A 12,836-nucleotide genomic window follows, 5' to 3' on the forward strand; every position below is an offset into this window, starting at 1 on the left:
TAAAGACTTGAAATTAATGTTTAAGATGCCAGGTTTTGTTAGTATCTATTGACAGTTTGAAAATATACTGCAAAGTACAAGTGTGTCACAGGAATCTGATAAAAATATTCAGTATCATTGAGGTTGCATAAACAAATGAGAAATTGTTTTCCTAAGTGAAAAGTTAGAAATAATTAGAGTTCACTGCTTCTTTTCCAGTGTCTTATATTGCCACAGCCAAAAGCAGTAGCACTTTGACAGTGGAAACACCACCCTCCCAGAGAAGGGAGACAACTGTCTACATGACTTCCCCAGAACTTAAAAGTTACCTGGAAAGCCATCTAAAATCTGACTAACACCTTGCAAATTACTAATTTTCACAAAAAACCTGCTCCTTAACATATGTGAGATTGTTGTCTGGGTTTCAGGTTGTGTTATGCAGCTACCAGTTTTCAGATGTACGCTTTATAGAGTTACCTCCTGGTCTTGCTGATGACAATGTGTTATTGAACATGGGTGACAAGTAAAGGAAAATAATTTAAAAATATCTAACCAAACCTTGATAACTAGGAAAATATCAGAGACAGAAGGAAGAACTCAATTTACTGAATACTTTTTGTCTTGTGCTATAAGTTCAGTATAATATTATTTAGCAAAATCTCTTCCATGACAAAGATAACACACTGCATGCAGCAGAGGAAGAACAGCATGTGAAAAGAAAACCTTCCAAAACCTGATTTATGGTACTGCAGCATAAGGCTACATAACAGCTTCTGTAAGAAACTGATCAAGGTTTTCTTTTTATTCATATATGGTGCTTCATCCTCCAGATTATGTGGGCATAAGAGAAGTATTATCTTACCCAGAGCAGGACTCCCAAAACAATAATTGATGCAGGTATTACTGCAGCATTCTGCTTCCTTTATTCTGAGTCATGTAAACAATTACCTAAGTCAAGTTGCACATTTTATCTGAGCAGCAAGGACAATAGTTTGTGTACACGCTTGAACAGAGTTCAACCTTTCCTATACCTTGCTTTAATTATTATGATAAAATCTTTACAGTTGTTACAATCCCACTCAAATGCTCTTTGGGATCCCACAGTGAGTTTCTCTGGGCTGCAAATCTTCATGAAAACCTCATGCCCAATTACACACCAGTGAATGCTTTTGTTTGCACTAAAATTGATCCACCATGATGTTAAACAGAGAGCCTCATGCAAATCTGAATTTTCCAAGTAGTTACAAGGTATAAAAGCCCATTTTAATTTGCTAGATATCTGTATTTGACAGATCATAGGTCAAATGTATTTGGGTTCCAAATGAACAATTTCTTAAGACATCTGATATCCGTGGAACGTTTCTGACTTTGTCCTTAATTTCATGCCTATCTCTCCCCTCATTTTCCAGAAAAGTGCAGAAGAATTTTATTAAGCAAAGGACTATATACTGGCCACTGTGATAAAAGCATCTCCAGTAAGTATTCTGCAAAGTCTTACTAACTCATGTAGTTTCAATTAGGTAATTGAATATATGTAGTCATATAACAGCTGTTTGTCAACTGTTGGACTATCCCTAGACTTTCTTCTCAGAAACCAACCCTTCACACTGATGGTCATTTGTAGCTAACAGCAATAATATAGGGTTGCCTGAAATTCTTTCAACATTTGTTCTCTAGGGGACATTGAAATAATGAGTGTGAAGTAAATGAAAAAAAAATAATGTTATCAGCCTTTGGACTCACAGAACTGGTCATTCATATATTGCAGACAGACTGAGGAGCAGCTATCTAAGCATAATGAGACAACAAAAGACTAATAAATTTTACCTCAGATTTGAGTAATCTTTTTTTTTTTAATGTAGTATGTAGCACTATTCACTGATTGATTGGTTATTAATTTTAAAATGTACATATCTAGTAAAAATAACCAGAAAGAAAGTATAAATAAATACTACCCAGCAATGTGGCCTCTAGCAGGAGACATGCAAGTAATCCATTGGATAGCCAAGCAACCTGTGGCTGTTGGACATGCTGTACTTCACAGGGGGTTTCTGTGGGTTCTCAGGACGAAACTGGCACATTCGTACACAAAAACAATTATGTGATTTAGCAGTGCTGCAGCAAACTCAATGCAGCAACACTGACACCAGCACTTCAGGAGCTGCAGCAGACGGATAATATAGGCAATAATGCAGGCAATGATAGCAAAATTATTTTTTCTTTATTCATTTAAGTTTTACTTTAAAGCTACATCAGCAATTCAGCTGCTCTATATTATTCTGAAGTATGTAAAAAATGCCAGCTTGTTAAACTGTCTTTAAGTTACTCCTCATTTGCAAGACACAGCAAATTTGATGTATACACTCAATTTTCCCACCATTATCCATAACACTGATGGATTTCATGTGGCCTCCTGCATTTTATTGCACATCTGCTTCATTAATTTCTCCTAAATTCTCAAAAGCTTAATACAAGATTACGCATATTGTGCTATTTTCCAGCCTACCTTCAGCAAACTGAGATGCATTCAGGGCTTATTAGAGGGGAGGAGGGTGAGTCATTGCTCTTGTAACAAAAGGTGTTGAACCTAGGTTGCCCTAAGACGTATTTTTGTCCATGGACATGCATATTGTCCCATGAATACTGTCTGCCTAGCCCTTGCTCTGGGCACCTTGCCCCATGCCCGTGTTCTCTGAGCAGAGGACTGGACTAGGTTGTCTACAGAGACACCTTCAATTTTTAAAATGTTCTGTGGGTTTGGATCTGTGGATGCCAGGAAGCTGTCTAATCAATAGTGTACTGTGAAAACGTGGCATATTAAACTGTTCAGTCAAATAGATGACAAATACAAAGCATTTTTTATCCTGTTAACATCCATTTAAACAGGAGAGCAGGTGAACAGTTGGAAAATAAGATGCACAGACAATACATACTTAGTTTCAACTTGCTTGTTTGGTTGGAGGGGCCACTTCTGGCTGAGACATAAAACATGGAGCAGATGTTATGACAGAATTTACTTTTATTGTCATTTCAAAGATGAATCCATAATACATTCCCATGGCTGTATGTCTGGTTTGAGAGGAAGTGAGTTTTTAGGAGGTGGTGGTGGTCAAACCAATAGGTGCTCAGATGTGAATATTGGCACCTGGTTTGGCCATTGAGGATATGGATACGCCTCTGAGAACACAGGGGTTAAAAGCAAGGAACTCCCATGGGAACGCTCTCTTGGTTCCGGTGGATGGAGAGGTCAGGCCTCCACAGCCCAGCTGCGGGCTGGGCGGGGGAGGAGAAGCCACAAGGCTGGAGGGAGGTAGGCCGGAGCCTTGGGCAGAGACGGGAGGTGAAGGCCCCTGTAGGATAAGAGTGAGTTCCCCACAGAGATGGAAGGGTGGAAGAATTCTGAGAGGCATTGGGCAGCCCCCTTTCCCATGAGGGGGAGAGAGAGAGAGAGAGCTGCCAGTGCTACCTTGAAACTTGATAGCACTGGCCTGGCCGAGAAGGAGAAGGGGGGGGGGGGGGGGGGGGGCGGCGGCGAGAAGAGTGCCCGGCAGAGCCAGCGTGGGAGTTCTGGATGAGTAGAGACTGTGATTTTAACCCTTCTGTGGGATGATGGAAACCTTGCAAATGCTGATCCTCCGGGAGTTGAAGGAGAAGAGAGACAGGGATAAAGTAAGAGGAAATACGCAAGTGTGATGAAAGCTGTGAAGGTGAAGAATGACTGAGAGAAGTTGAGAAGAATCCTAGGTGGAGGAGATGAGGGAGTGGCTTTTGGCTGGACTTTTCTTGTAAGGCCATGGACAGAACCTTTCCTGTAATACAGAGACTGCATTTTAGGGGGAGGCGATGGCTTGGTGCCAAAGGAGTGATGTGAGCGGAGACTACAGGTGATGAGGTGATGGTGCTCTCGAGACCCCTCGGCCCCAGGGGGTGAAATATTGGGGGGGACTAGTGTCCCGAAAAGGTGAGAGACTGTCATTTTCTCCTGGAACTGGGCGAAGCATCCTTGAAAAGGGAACCCTAAAAGCAGCTCTGGTCCATGTGCAGTGGTGAGAGCACTGAACATGGAAGGAAGAAGTCACGAAGGTGGTTGCTGAGTGACGGGGAAACACAACTGGACTCGGCTGTGTTTCCAGGGGGAGCCTGTGGCGCAAGAGGGACTCCTCTCTCCTTGATGAAATGAGAGGTGATTGTCGGAAGGGTGGAGATGGACTGAGTTGATTATTTGAAGGGTGATGGACTGGATAAAGATCTAAGGTTTTGTTTTATGCTGTGGGAAATTGAGTGGGGGGAGGAGAAATGTTTGAGAGGTTTCCATTTTTGCTCTGTGTGTTCATTTTATTATAATTGTAAGGTAATAAAGTTTTTTTCCCCTTTGTTTACAAGTGGAGGCCTGCTTTGCTCTGTTTCTGATCACATCTCACAGCCGACACCAGGGAGAATAGGTTTTCATGGGGGCACTGGCATTGGGCCAGCGCCAAACCATGACACTGTATTTCTATTGAGGTTGAATTTATTTCCTTTGCATAGGTTCCCTGCTGCTTTTTGTTATTACAGAAAGTGCTTAGATAGGGGAATAAGAATTGCTCGACCAAATTTCACCAATCTGGACTTACAGTACAAAGAATTTAACTATTACATGGTGCTCTGTCAGTAAGGTTTTAAATCAATGAAATACATTCTGAAATGAGCACCAATGTTTTTCCATCTCAGTTTGGGAAGTAGAGCATAACCTATATATTCCTCCGCTGGTGAAGCATATAGACTGGTGACATAGACCAAATAGGCATTTTTTTCTTTTGGGATCTGATTTTTATTTCCTTCTTTTTTTCTTTTCTCTTTGATATTGCTAATTTCTCAGCATATTTATAGAGTGATTTTGAGTTATTTTTGTTCAGAGATTTGTAGTGTAGATCTAGGACTAGAACTGACTTTTCAGCTACAGGATTTTGACTCTATAACATCCTTCCCCTGTTTGGTTGGGAGTCTGTACATCTAAAATACCTGTTGGAATGTAACAGAATTCATTATACTGAGAAACAATGTAATGTTTGCAGGAATTTGCAAAAATGGATATTTCTGTATTGAAGCTCTCACTCAGGATATGGAAGCAAGTGCAGGGTCTTTGTTCCTAGTATTCTTATTGATCTTTTAAATGTTGGCTAAATTACATGTTTGATGAAAATCTGTTTTGACGTTAAACTAAATACTTTATTTACATTTAGTACCTTTAATATTACATTGCTGAATCCTGATGACCTGATGGTTGGTCATGACAAATGCTTCAACTGAGAAATAAGATCTTGATAAAGAGATTTGAGAAAACCTTGTTTCCAAATTCTTAATACCTAAATATTTCAGCTGAATTTAAATGAATTCAAAATATAGAAAAAATAATATGCTGAAGAACAGGGCTAAATCATAACCCATCAGAGTGATACTAAGGTAACGCTTTGTCATTGATCAATTTGTCGATAGGGAAGGAAATGAGAAATTAATATCAGCTAAATAGTTGAATGCCTTTGTTTAGACCACAGGAAAAAAAGCTTTGATGGAACCAAAATGATTTTAAAGTTTTAAAATGTCACACTTACTGGCTGAAACAGTTTCACAGGAATCCTATTTCATGCTATAATCTCAGTAGCTCTCTTCTAGGTGTTTTACATAAGAATTTCACGGCTGGCTGAACTGGCCTTGGGAAGCCTGACTGGAGTCTGGAAGTACCCAGATACACTCGACGTTGTCACTCCAGAACTTAGCACTCAGTCAATGCATTTTCTACTTCAGACTAGTGTTCAATGGGAATATTTTCACCCCTGTAAATATTAGTTAATGTTTCTTTAGCAACATTTGTGGATCAGCTGCCACCTCTACCCAAGATTCTTATTTATTTACAACAATGTGATCTTGGTTTCAGAAGAAGAGCTTCTGCTATTATATACTCTTCAAGTAAATATTGGCTGTAAAATGTTCTGAAATCACTATCCCTAAAAATTTGAAATGGCAGAAATAAGTCCTAAAGCTGAATCTTGTACATGGCAGGAAAAACATTACTTAAATATTGCATAAGGGATAACATTTCTGTCTGTGAAACAGTGCACGCCTGATGACAGGAAAGAAAATACACCCTGTACCATAGATGAATCTCCTTTAAAGAATTAAACACAGTTTTAAACCCTAAAGAAACACTCTGTGTAGGGGGATAGTATATTTTACTTGGATTCTAAACTTCGAAATCTCTTTTTCGTCACTCTTCAGGAAGATTTACCATTAGTTGAGAAAGAGGAAAAATCATAATTGTGAGTATTCACCTTCAAAAAATGTGCAAATTATATTTAAAAAAATTAAAATAGGGTCTTACTTTTCTTAATAAGAGGGCTTTCTGCTTTTTAAAACCAACCACTAATTCAAATAATTGAACTGGGGGAAAAAAACAAAACATCACACCACACTGCATTGAGATAAATGAGATATTGGAGAATCTATCTGGCATTGCCAATGTTTTAATGTCATGTAATTTAAGTGCAAATAATTACTTGAAGACTGATTGCTTTCATGTAGTTCCAAAAATTATCTATGTCCTAGAGATTACTTGGGATGAATGTGTCTTAAGGAGTCTATTTTCTGACTTTCATCCTAAAATTGAACACAAAATACAGGAAGCATAGAGTATGTCCTGAAATAATGAATGTCGTACAGATGTTTTGGCAAGGATTAGAAGGCTTCTGAAATCTGTTGCAGGAAACAAAATGTTCATCACCGAAACGCAACAATTTATAAAATTTAGCATTACAAAAGCCAGTCATGGCAATGCCATGTGTTTTATAATTTTATTGATTTAATTAATTATTTATGTTTATTCTGCCCTAAATAATCAATTCAGGAAGGAAAGTAGTTCCATATATTTTGTACCCATTGTTTCTAAAGCTATTTTCTTTTAAAATGGGAGCTACAATCTTCACCTTGTGATTGCGGGTTTCATACCCAAAACTGGGAAAGAGCTTATGGCATTCTTTCTTGAAAATTATATCAAAAGTATCACATGGTTATTTTAATAAATTGAGAAGTCTTATGAAAGTGCAATTTTCTTTAAAATATCTTTAATTTGGATAAAGAGTTGAAGAGTACATTCATGTAGATACTACAGCAGAACACACTCCCAAGGTTCAGAGCTAGGAAAGTACATCAAGAGAATTATTAAAAACCTCATTGTATCCTTTCCATACATTTACTTGGATTAGAAAAATTTGGAAAAATGGTAGTTTATTTTTTGGGGGTAAAAAACTACTTTTATACTTAATACTTAAAAAGAACTTAACTTCTTTTCTGATGAGATTTGTGTGCTGAAGTAAAGAAATATGACCATTCAAATGCCAGTGCTTGCCCTTGAAAACAGGCATGGGTTAAATTTCACTGAAAATAGGATACTGAATATAAATTGAAACAGCATGATGTACTGTGCAGATTTTATTTGTTCATGTACATACAGACACTTGAAATCTTCAGCGAGCCGAAAAATTATTTCATTGGGTTGGTGAGGGATTTTCTTTTCATAGTAAATGTCTATTTAATATGTCTGCTTTTCTCTGTTTCCAAATGACAGCGTTGAGGGAATGGTTTCAAACTGAGAATGGGTTTAGATTGGATATTAGGAAAAATTCTTCCCTGTGAGGGTGGTGAGGCCCTGGCACAGGTTGCTCAGAGAAGCTGTGGATGCCCCATTCCTGGAAGTGTTCAAGGCCAGGTTGGATGGGAATTTGAGCAGCCTGGGGTAGTGGAAGCCATCCTAACCCGTGGCAGGAGGATGTGGAATGCAATGAGCTTGAAGGTTCCTTTTAGTCCAAATAATTCTATGATTCTCTAATAATTTTTTTGTCCTTAAATGCTGGATAATGCCTTGACTACCACATTCTTAATGTACATGTACCAGGAACAAGTATAAATATCTTTAAAGAACAGTATGGCATTGTAAACACTGATGCTGACTGTAATGCTACATGTTGCAAAAATGTAAATTTTTTAGCTAAAAGTAAAATGATGTTCTTTTTGCACCTGACACTTTTCTGACTAAATTGGTTTGAAACTGGTCATTAAGCTTTCCAAGGACAGAAATATTTTAAAGATTAATTAATCTTTATTCAGGATGTGAGTCTATGTGTAACTCTGCAAGTTGTGGTTAATCACTTACTCAGTGAAATTTTCTAGAAAAATTGGTAGCAGGCTCAAAATTTCATATGGTTTCTTTCTTTCATTTGACTGTATTTTAAATACAGTTTAGCTTTTTTCCACCAAAGATTATTCTGTTGCTTGTACCAATTAATATGACTGAATTATAGAATGTATTGATGTGAATTTCACACTGGTGTTCTATATCTTTCTTCCAAAAACCTTCTAGCAAAATGTAATGGGTCTGTCTGACCTACTTTTTATATAAAAGGCTGATTGCTAAAAATTACTAGCAGCAGTAGACAGTCTATATTTGTGAGATTGTATCATCATTAATGTCCTGTCAAAAAACTCACCAAAACTCAACATTTGAAGTTTGACAGACTTCATCGTGAAGTGCACTAACAGGCAAAAATCAGAATTACCTTTTTTTTTTCCTTTTGCTTTTGCCAAAGTGGTTTCTTAGTTATTATGAGAAATTGTGCTTCAAGATGGTGGCTGGCTTTAGATTTTCGTGCATCAAGAGAAGTCAAATGCATTGAGGGTTTTGTTTCATCTTGTCAAAACATTATTAGGAAATAGTGAAAGGTAAAGATTTTACTGAAGTTGCTCCAGACACAAAAGGTTCTTTCATCATCACTCTGGTAACATGGAACATAAAATCCATGTATTTGCTTACTGCAGTAAGATAACATCTGTATCCCACTCTTAATAGGGACAATCTGTAATATATGAGATATTTTTACATATATAAATGTAAATCTACATGTGAAGATGTAAAAGATAGGCCCTGGTATCTTATTACATGAGAGTTGCTATAAAGTGATTAACTTAGTCACATGGAGAGAGAAAACTTGGCGAAGCAAACAGATTTCTTCCTGGTGAAATGATGTGGAATAGAATGGAGATCTTTACAACAGAAAGAATAGTAAGTACTTGAATAAAAGTAGAAGATGGGAATTTAGAGATGAGTCTGACATCAGGTTCAGTAGTTACTGCTAAATTATGTATTCATAATAACACATTTCTTCTTAAACTGTAAGTCATGACTACTTCACTGAATTGTGCTTAAAAACAACATTGGCACCAACTGGACTGGCAGGCTGGGCTCCCAGGTTTAAGTCACTGAGATTTCCAAGTGTTATATTTAATCTTTTCTAGAAGTTGTCTGTGTTGTAGTAGTGTGTTTAGGTTTGTTTCTTATTTGTTGTGGGTTGTTTTGGGTTTTTTAGGAAAGGCAGCTTCCCTCTAAATTTTCTAAAATAGAAATTGAATTTTCTAAAATAGAAAATTTCTTTTAGTGTACTTCAACACCGGAATAACAGGATCACAAATAAGACCATCTCCACATTTTTATTTATTAGATGATGTACCAAAATTGGTTTTATGTGTACCTTAATATGTTTACTTATTTTTTATCAATCCTGTTTAAGCGCTTACATGGCTGCGCACAGTAAGTTTTGAATCTAGAGTGTGTTCATGGAGTGAAAAGTTAACGAGTTGCTTGTTGTTTATGTTCATCAGACTTCACTTAAGCATTTCACTAAACACCAATCAGATGGTGACAATTTTAAGTCTTGCTCCAGTGCTTGGATTCAGACCTGTGAAGACTAAGGCATTCCCGCAGTTGATTTTTGATGTTAAGAATTTGCATGGATATTTGGAATACCTTCTATAATGCCTCCTTTTTAAAGTAAATGCTTTTCTAATGCTCCCAGCTGGTGAAATAGCTCCCTGAATTGATTTAAAAGATTCTTTTTGCTTAACAGGGTGCACATTAATTGAGAGCATAAGACTGTAGTCCTTTCCTTTTATATGAAATATTCATTTTTGTCTTGCTTGTGTATTTATTTTTTTTTGCTTGCCCATATTTCAGAGGCTACACACACATTTCGATAATGGCTGAAGACCAAAAGGGTTTCTCAATACATAAATAATATTTTAGTAGGCATTTACTTATTAATGCTTTATTGGATCATATTTTATTTTCCTTATCCTAGAATCGTAAACTCATAGGATATAAAGATTTAAAAGGGACTCACAAGAACCATCAAAGTCCAACTCCTGTCCTTGCACAGAACATCCCAACAATCCCACCCTGTGCCTGAGAGCATTGTCCAAACGCTTCTTGAACTCTGTCAGGCTTGGTGCAGTGACCACTTCCTAGGGAGCCTGTTCCAGACTGTTCTAGCCATACTCTGGGGGAAGAACCTCTCCTGACATGCAACCTAAACCTCTCTTGCCACAGCCTCAAATGTTTCTGAAAGCCTAATTTTGGTAATCTGTGTGCTAGTTTTCTTTTCACCAGGAAAGAATATGGAAGGTCTAAATAGAAATATGTCTTTGAAAAATGTGTCTTAGGATATATATGTAATTTCTATGTCAAAACTTTCAGTCAGGTACTGAAACTCAGTTCCCTTACATGCTCTTTAACTATGGAAGAACATTTTTTAAAAGTGAAAGTTTTAGAACACTTGCATCCCGAAATTTTAAAATTTTCTCACGTGGAGCTATGGTTCAAAGTGTGAAAAGTTTTCTGCACCAGCTGGAGTCCCTTGTGAGATTCCATTGCCTAGCTCCATGTCCTTTTCTGCAGCATTAAAAGCTGTCAGATATGTTTTTGAGACAGCTGAATCTCTCATCTCTTGTGACATACATTGTTTTAACTTCATTTGTAGCATTTCTTAATGCTGGAAGAGGGAGGAAGACCAGGAGACAGGCAAACATATGGTAAAAAAAAAGCTACATCCTCCTGTTGCCTTTATCCTGTGCTTTATGGTGGCATATTTGCTTTTTTGACAATGGCTAAATACGGTTCTGGAGATAGTAGAAACATTTTATATAAAACATAACATTATCAATTTTTTCATCCAATTGAGGGTTGCATTTTTAATTATTTGCCCATAATAGTAATGTTATACTTAAAAATAATTATAATTAAATCTCCTTATTTATTGTGGTTTACAAGCCATTACAGTCTGCTAATTAACATTTTCCTTATGCCTTCCCTGAATGGAAAATGGAGAAGTTATGAAAAAAGCAGTGAATAAATGCACTTTACATATGTTGCCAGGGATGTGTTAGCCTTCTGCTTTCTGAAGGGCTTTAATTAGCATTTTGGCTAGATCCTACACCTTGTGGTAATAATTTCAGAGATTCCTACTTGGTTTCCAAGGCACTATTCAAACCAAATATTTCACTGCAAAGATCCCATATACATAGGCATTAACAGGAATAGTTACCCACCTCTGTTCTTAGTCTTCCTGTCCCGGATGTTGAGTCCAAAAATATTTCACAAAAATATTGTACTGTCCTGTTGCCAGCTTATGTTCATCTGAGTTTTATTTGCTGAAGACTGTTGTGGCAGATGCTTCTCTGCAGCTTTGCAGCAGTTGTCCCTGAGACTGGGAGATTAAGGATGTTCATCGGACTTAATGACATCTTGTTTAGCTGGATATGCAAGAATTTTCAAAAGCACCTAGTTGGTGATTTCTGTATTTTTCTTGTGCTTTATATATATGACCTTTTCTGAAGAATTTATGCCATAAAGATAAACAAGAGATGAAAAAAAATGAAAGTAGGCACATGAGATTATCAATCTACGAATCTTCATATAGTGCTGTCTTTATTAGTGTGATGTATGTTGCATCCTAAAAAAACTTTGCTGTTTCTCTTGTTCCTTGCTTACTTTTGAGGGCTGATTATTCACAAGCCATAAAGGAGTATTGGTGATCTTCAACACTGACACAGGTTTTGATTAATGCTGACCACAGTCAATCAGTTGTGTATTTTTTTTTCCCTCCTAATGAAAGGAAATAAATGGCTTTCTTTATTAGGGCTGATACATTTTCCAGTCAGTGAAAAAAGGAAGAGCTGAGAACTTGAAAGTATAAAAGAAAAGCTGATTAGCCTTAGTAGCTCAGAAGTAAAATGTCTTTGCAAAAGGAGAGGAAGCCACAGGTGAATGACTTGAAAGAAAAACATTAATCTTCATGTAGATCAGTATTTAGATTGTAGTTGAATAGGTAATTTCTCTCTAAAGAATTTCTGCTAGTATCATTGTCGCATAAGATATTTTTGGTAATTTAATATACAAAGATAATTTGAAAATTTATATCATTGAAATTTGTTTAAGGATGGTGTAAGTGGTCAAGAGTGGTGACAGTTACTCCTGCTATTATCAACTGCCTGATTCTTTATTGACTTCTTGCCATACAGACTTGGTTTTAAGAGTACATTTAGTTTTGTTGTTTTCATTCCTATGGGACAAATTTTTTTGGGCATGTCACTTAATGAAGGAACTAAACAGAGGTCTAATAACATCCTGGATTCAAAACTAGATTAATGAGTCTTTGACAAACAAATAGAAAAAGCCTGAGAATATCAAGCATGCATGTAAAGTGGTAGCATATGAGAAAGAAAGCAATATATACTAATAAATTTATAAAAGAATTGCCACTAAAAAAAGAAAAAAACAAAAACAACAACAAAACCCCACTAAAACCAAACATGCAACAATTGCCAGCTTTTTGTAGGGAAGTGGGATGTGTCTACCATGCTGAAAAGATCATATGTCAAAATTTTGTCAGCTTGACACATGCCCACAAACTGCTTGAACAAACCCTAATTTTTTGCTTCTGCGGATTGGCCTGGTTTTGTTATAAAGTAGTTCGTGCATTTTTTTCCTATTTTTT

The sequence above is a fragment of the Motacilla alba genome, chromosome 1, assembly GCF_015832195.1.
Source record: "Motacilla alba alba isolate MOTALB_02 chromosome 1, Motacilla_alba_V1.0_pri, whole genome shotgun sequence".
Classification (NCBI taxonomy): Eukaryota; Metazoa; Chordata; class Aves; order Passeriformes; family Motacillidae; genus Motacilla; species Motacilla alba.